Source organism: Chiloscyllium plagiosum, chromosome 11, assembly GCF_004010195.1.
Source record: "Chiloscyllium plagiosum isolate BGI_BamShark_2017 chromosome 11, ASM401019v2, whole genome shotgun sequence".
Lineage (NCBI taxonomy): Eukaryota > Metazoa > Chordata > Chondrichthyes > Orectolobiformes > Hemiscylliidae > Chiloscyllium > Chiloscyllium plagiosum.
In genome coordinates, this window is record NC_057720.1 from 89,873,336 (window position 1) to 89,880,933 (window position 7,598).

The 7,598-nt window shown below is 41.9% G+C and overlaps 1 long non-coding RNA gene across 1 annotated transcript in view; it reads right to left on the minus strand.

The window, feature by feature from the left end:
• LOC122554805 overlaps nucleotides 1-7,598 on the minus strand; it is a 28,665-nt gene that overhangs the window by 15,563 nt on the left and 5,504 nt on the right. Inside the window, exon 2 of the long non-coding RNA XR_006313087.1 lies at nucleotides 4,682-4,787. This is a non-coding gene — a long non-coding RNA (uncharacterized LOC122554805). The remainder of the gene's footprint in view (nucleotides 1-4,681; nucleotides 4,788-7,598) is intronic.

A 7,598-nucleotide genomic window follows, 5' to 3' on the forward strand; every position in this document is an offset into this window, starting at 1 on the left:
GACTTCATTCTCTCAATTATTCAAGAACCTGAATACTCCGGGGAGGAAAAGGAGGATTTATGCAGAGAATGCACTGAAATGATGATCAAGGTATATCAAACTCACATTACTTCATTACCTTTTCCTCTGTGTTCTTCAACGTCCAAACTTGTTTTGTTATCTGAATAACTATGTATCATGTGATTTGTTTCGCACAAAATATTTCGTTAGGATCTAGTGCACTATTAAGAAGTGTTCATTTTTAAAATTTAGGTAGCATGATTGTTAAGCAAGAAAAGGTTCGCATTTTACTCCCACGGAATCATTGTTCTCTAAAAGGTAACAAGCTTTTTATCTTTTCTGGGCACTGAATATATGGAAGTCAATTCTGAAGGAAAAAATCGTCATCGGTAATGTTACCACATATGTGGAGAATTGCTCTGGTCACTCGTCAGGCAACAGAGGCTCGGAAATGAGTGAGTTGGCCAAAGTTAGCAACATCACTTGGATGGACTGTGCTTATTGGGGAAAATTGCAGGATCTGTATAAGAAACACGTATTTCAGATTGTATGCAATAAACCTGAACATTGTAATTTTTTCATAGAGCTTGGGACCTGACTGGAGCAGCAATTCAGCTCGTGTTGTTTTTTTTCTTAAATTTCTGAGCTTGCCAAATTATTGTCGTTAAATGCAGGTGGCATTATCAAAGCACATTTCACACTCCCCAGCTAGGAATTTGGTCCCAGTTTTGTCATTCCATCCATTCTTATGGATAAGAGTTATTTTAAATGTGAGCAGTCCATTTAACTATTTGAATAAATCACTGAAGTATTCAAGTCCTCTTGGATTCTTAATTTCAAATTACTGCATGTGATGTTTTGTCCCCCCTGAATTTCCCAAGCACTGGGCAGTTCAGAAATATTCCAAATATTTACAATAGATGCATTTACACTATTGAAGGCAACCTGGCAGGTTTGAATACCATTCAGGCAGTCAAAAACAATGCGTAAATAACTTTATGAATTCCTTACTGTACACCACCAACGCAAGCCAAGTACTATTGAAACCACAGATTTGTCTCCCAAGGATTCCCAAATCTAAACAGAGCATTCCACATATGCTCACTATCACCGCCTGGGAGCAGTCTCCCAAAGTGCTCCAAGAATTTAGAAAGTGCACAAACTGCCCTCCAAAGCTAAATCTGCTATCACAGGCTTCACTCTTATTGCATACAAAGGCATTTATTATCCATGTCTTTAATGTGACTATTGATTTTACAAACAATTTATAAAATTCTTTAAATCCTGAAGAAATGTGATGTCAGCCCTTTGTAGAAGTGAATGGAAAGTGTGATGTTTGCTTGACCTTTGGTTCTATGTATCAGACCGAAGTGAACCTTTAGCAAGATGTGGGATGTTTCCCACACATTTGTATTAAAAAGCAAATATGCTCTGAGATTTAAGTGTTTAATCAAGTATGATAAAAAAAACCCTCCAAAACTTGAGAGATTGATTTTCAGCTCCTTTAAAGAGACATGTTCTCGGCCTTCAATTTTGTGATAGTGTTTAATCAGGTATGATAAAAAAAACCCTCCAAAACTTGAGATTGATTTCAGCTCCTTTAAAGAGACATGTTCTCGGCCTTCAATTTTGTGATGTGATCATTCTTTGGTAAAGGTGGCTGTGTGCAACACTGCAGGATGTTGTGCTGAAGTGCGTAATTGGGTGGATGAGCTTTATTACTGGTGGAACTTGGCTAGTTTTGAGATGGAATGTTACTTTGAGGTAAATTTTGTTTTTTAAACTGAGGCGTGCTTTCGTAACGCAAGTGTCGACACTGTGCTCATGTTTACAATGAACCTTTCACTTTTGCAGATTAGTGGTTTTCCGATTTTTTTTGTAAATAAAGTTCAATATAGAAAGCACAGTGCTGGAGAACTGCAGGTCCAGCAGCATCTCTGAGGGGAATAAAACAAACATTCTAAGTTCCAAGTCCAGTGATCTTTTGTCCATTCAGACGAAGAGTCAGTGAAATTGAAACGTAACATTTTTTTTCTCTTCACCGATGCCCTCAGAACTGCTGAGTTTCTCCAGCACTTTGTTTCTGGGGTTCAGATCTCCAGCACTTGCAGTTTATTGTTTTGTTATAGATCCTATGATTTGACTTGGGGAGCGAAAGGCAGCAACTTTGACCAATTAGGATAAAACTCCCCAACCATGGAAAAAAACAGTTTTTTATACTTTGCAAAGCACTACTGTAAATAAGAAATGCAATTAAGCTAAATGCAAGAAGGCATACCACCGGCCTTGTCTCAAACTTGCTACTCATCTTTGAGGACTAATCTGTCAGAATTGTGTTTGCTCACTTCCTTTAAGATTACAGTCTACAAATGTCCCAGTTCCAATTCCTGGGCCAGGCTTGGTTAGCTCATTGCAGTGGGGAGCTTTGTGTCAGCCTGAAGTTTTTTGTTAAGAGCAACATTGCAGGTTGAAGTTGACGGTTTTGACTAATATTGTGTCATCAAACTTGGAGGAAATCCTTCCGAATGTATTGATTAGCAGTACTGAACCAGTTTACATGCAATCGTGTTAGTAGTGCTGTAATATCCTAAGTTAAGAATCACACAACACCAGGTTAGAGTCCAACAGGTTTAATTAGAAGCACACTAGCTTTCGGAGCACTGCTCCTTCATCAGGTGATTGTGCAGGGCACAATTCTAAGTCACAGAATTTATAGTAAAAATTAACAGTGTGATGGAACTGAAATTATGCATTGAAAAATACCTTGATTGTCTGTTGAGTCTTTCATCTGTTCGAATACCATGATAGTTTCTCTTCTTTCATACATAAATCACAAAGCTTGTTTTTAAAAGTTGCATTCCTGACAGTGGCCCACCAAATCACTCATTGCATTAATCACTGCACAATCTCAACAAAGAAATGAAACTGGATGGACCACATTACATCTATCACTGCACTGGAAAATACAACCACAAACTCAGCCCTCTTGACCCTGCAACTTTTGCCTCACTGTGGGCCAAAAACAGCAGCAGAACTGTACTCCAGCCCAATCTGAAATCTCATGGCCTGATATATCCCCCACTCAACTAATAACATCAAGCCAGGGGATCAACCCTGGTTGAATGGCGAATGCAGGAGGGCAGGCCGGGAGCAGTACCAGTCATACCTAAAATTGAGGTGCCAAACTGGTGCAGCTACCAAACCTGCATGCCAAACAGTGCAAGCAAAACCAAACAGAACAATGTGAACCCACAACCAATGGATCAGATCTGACCTCTGCAGTTATGCCACACCTAGTCATGAATGCTAATGGACAATTAAATAACTCACTGGAGGAAGCATCACAGATATCGTCATCCCTACAAACAGAGGGGTCTCAATCATCCATGCAACAGATAAGACAACAGCATTTGCAGCAATCTTCAGCCAGCAGTGCCAAGTGGATGAGCCTTCTCCATTGGTCCCTGACATCACAGATGTGAATCGAATTGGTTGAAAACTCATTTCAAATCAGATCAAGAAATGGACAAATAGCGTAAAGGCTATGGGCCCTGCCAACATTGTGGCAATAAGACTGATGGCTGTGTTCCAGAACTTTCTGCCCACCAAGACAAGAATTGCTCCAGCACTGGCATCTACTGACATTGTGGAACATTGCCCAGGGATGTTCAACACAAAAACACAGGGCAGAGCCAACTCAGCCAATATCCCTCCATCATTCCACACTCGCTCAGCAGTGAAGTGATGGAAGGTGTCATCAACTGTGCTTTCAAGCACCTGCTCAACAATAACCTGCTCAGTGACACCCAGTTTGAGTTCTGCCAGGGCCACTCAGCTCCTGAGCTTGTTACAGACTTGATTCACAAACTGACAAACAGCTGAATTCCAGACGTGAGGGTGACAGCCCAGTCCCACTCCAAGACCACCATTTCAATTTCAGTGATATCACCTGACCTCACCACAGTCTCAGCTCATTTGCTGAAACTCTGCTGAATTCCAGATTTGAGGGTGACAGCCCAGTCTGAAATCTCAAATCCCAGTCCCACTCCAAGACCACCATTTCAATTTCAGTGATATCACCTGACCTCACCACAGTCTCAGCTCATTTGCAGAAACTCTCATTCATTCATTTTGTTAACTCGAGATTTCATTATCGAAACCCCACTCCTATCCAGCATTCCACATTCAACTGATAATCTCAAGAATATTGAAAACTCTACTGCCCAAGTGCTCACTTATACCAAAACATGCTGATCCACCAAAAGGCTCCCATTTTTAAGCAACAACAATTCAGTTTCGCACCTTTGATTTAATTCCTGGCTGTAATCATTCCTATCTCTCTGCACCACACACTGTTTCATATCTTAATAACTAATTTTAGTTCAGATTCACAACGATTTGTTTATTTTTGAGTTCACCTGTGTGACTGTTTCTATAGCTTCCAAGGCAACAGTCTGGAATTCCCACCCTAATCCTCTACGATCTGCTTTCTTCCTTTAAGGCATTCCTGAAAAACTGCTTATTTGGCAATGGTTTTGATCACCGGAGATAATATTCTCCATCTGTGGCCTTTTGACAAAAGTACTCAATAATACTTTTGTGAAATTAAAAACATGTTGATTTGTATAGATATCTTCTACTCTTCACTATCGCTGAGTGAATAATATGTTATGTCTCTTACCCAACCATGTTGTGGGAGCACCTTCATCATACAAACTGCAGCAGTTCAAGGGAGTCAAACATTCCGTCTCCACAGGCACCAGGGCTTTGTCATTGATCACTGGTATCTGTGGAAGGAGAAATAAACACGATGTTTCAGGGAGTGCAAGATGAATTATAGGGAATGAAAATGGTGCAGAATTTGACTTTCAGAAATAGAAGGAAAATCCACTCGCTTATTGGAAAAAAGAATTCTTGACTGTCAGATATTGTGGAAAAAAAAACTGATAATGAGCAGCATATAGTCACGAGACAGGCAGCAGTGGATAATTCATTTACAAAAGGGTCTGTGAACATAATAGTAAAATACTAAACAGAGCAAAAATACACACGAGAGACTGAGGAATCTAGATAACGAACAAGTGGACATCAAGGAGACCAGAGGTGAACCAGAACAGTGTTCACTTTTATGATCCCACAGTCAGAGATTACTAGCAACGAATCAGACGCTTCAGTCCAACCGTCTATGCCAAACAGATATTCAAACCTAATCTATTCCCATTTGCCAGCAGTTGGCCGACATCCCTCTCGACCCTTCCTATTCAAACGCCTTTTAAAATATTACTATTTTAGTTGCCCTTTGGGCCACTTATGAATTTTCCCCTTTCACCCTAAACCTATATCCTCTAGTTCTGGGCTCCACCAACCCAAGGTAAACACCTTGTCTATTTATGCTATCCATGCCCCTCAAGATTTTATAAACCTCTACACCTCAGTGTATCACACTCCAGGGAAAATGCCCCAGCCTATTATGCCTCTCCCTGCAACTCAAATCCTCCAACTCTGGCAAAATCCTTGAAAATCTATTCTCAAACCTTCCATATTTCAGTGTCTCCTTCTGATAGGAGGGAGAGCAGAAATGTAAACAATATTCCAAAAGTGGCCTAACCAATGTCCTGTCCAGCTCCTTTACTCAATGCTCTGACCAATAAAGGGAATCATACTAAGTAACTTCTTCACTATCCTATCTACCTGTGGCTCTACTTTCAAGGAACTATGAACCTGCACTCCAAGGTCTCTTTGTTCAGCAAGACTCTCAAAGACCTTACAATTCAGTGTGTGAGTCCTGCTCTGATTTGCTTTTCTAAAATGCAGCACCTCACATTGAACTAAATTAAACCCTATCTGCCACCACTCAGCCCATTGGCCCATCTGATCAATATCCCATTGCACTCTGAGATAACCTTTATCACTATCCACATTACCTCAAATTTTGGTGTCACCAGCAAACTTATTAACTGTACCGCCTCAATTCACATCCAAATCATTTAAATGAATGACGAAACAAATCCAGAAAAAAAAACATCAATTTCTCTGGCTGTGAATGTGCTCTGTGTAAATCCTACCCCATGATTCTCTGCTACGGAGGGTTGCACATACACCCCTCTGAACCTTGCCCCTTACAAAGCTGGCAGCCGCGCACGTGCCCCCAGTTAATCATTGCCCCGACCAAAGATGGCGGCGCTTAGTCGGACCAATCGCGAGATGAGGCATTTTCCGGTTTGCTGCAAAAACGGGATTGTAAGTTTCAAATTTTTGCACCAAATGTTTGTAAAACCTCTCAGCCCATACCAACACCATTTCCCTCCCGCTTCCTGCTGTGTATTTCTTTCCTTACCGACAGCTCTCCGGCCACACGTTCCGAGGATGATCACGTGCAATAGTCTAGTCCCGCCCCTCATTCACTCTGATTGGTCGGAGGAACAACTGCTCCGCCATGTCCTCCAGCTCTGTCCCTGCCTTTCCATTGGTCCGCAATTGACATTAATCACCCGGGGCCCATTGTTGCCTGGAGCATGCACAGAGCTTCGTGGCTTTTGTTGCTATTTGTCAGTTACAAGAGTGAGGGAAAAAGTTACAAATCATACAACCGCCTGATGAAGAAGCAGTAAAGCTAGTTCTTCCAAATAAACCTGTTAGACTATAGCCTGGTGTTCTGCGAATTTTAATTTTGTCCATCCTAATCCAACACCGGCATCTCCAAGTCACGAGTGAGGGAGGAATGCATAACATAAGAACTAGGAACAGGAGAAGGCCGTCCAGCCCTTCGAGCCTGCTCTTCCATTCAATGATATCATGGCTGATCATTTCATGGACGCAGAACCATTTACCCACGTTCTCACCATATTTCTTAATTAATTATTTCGTTTATTTAAAAAAGCTACCTTAGCTTTAAAAACGTTTATTGAACTAGCATCAACTACTTCCCTGGGCAATGAATTCCATTGAGGTTCAGAGGTTCCTTCTCAATTCAGTTCCAAATTTGCTGCCTCTAATCTCTTTTTTTAATGTTACTCCAACCAAACAGTCTGACTTTACATTTATGAACATTCTATTCCATACGCCAGACAATTGCCCACTCACTCAATGTTCCTCTGCAAAGTTTCCCAGTCCTCCGCACACTTTGTCCTGCTACTGTTCTTAGTCTCATATGCAAACTTTGACACCCTACATGTGGTCCCCAACTCCAAAGCACCTCCCTCCAAGGCCCCAAAGGAAACTTCCATATCCGCCACAGATTCACCTGCACCTCCACACACATCATCTATTGCATCCTCTGCACCCGATGTGGCCTCCTCTATATTGGGGAGACAGGCCACCTACTTGCGGAGCGTTTCAGAGCGTCATTTCCGCCACCTCCAAACGGACCCCACCACCAGGTATATATTTCCCTCCCCTCCCCTATCAGCATTCCGTAAACTCCACTCCCCCCTCACCTCCCTCCAAGGCCCCAAAGGAAACTTCCATATCCGCCACAGATTCACCTGCACCTCCACACACATCATCTATTGCATCCTCTGCACACGATGATGCCTCCTCTATATTGGGGAGACAGGCCGCCTACTTGCGGAGCACTTCAGAGAACACCTCTGGGACAC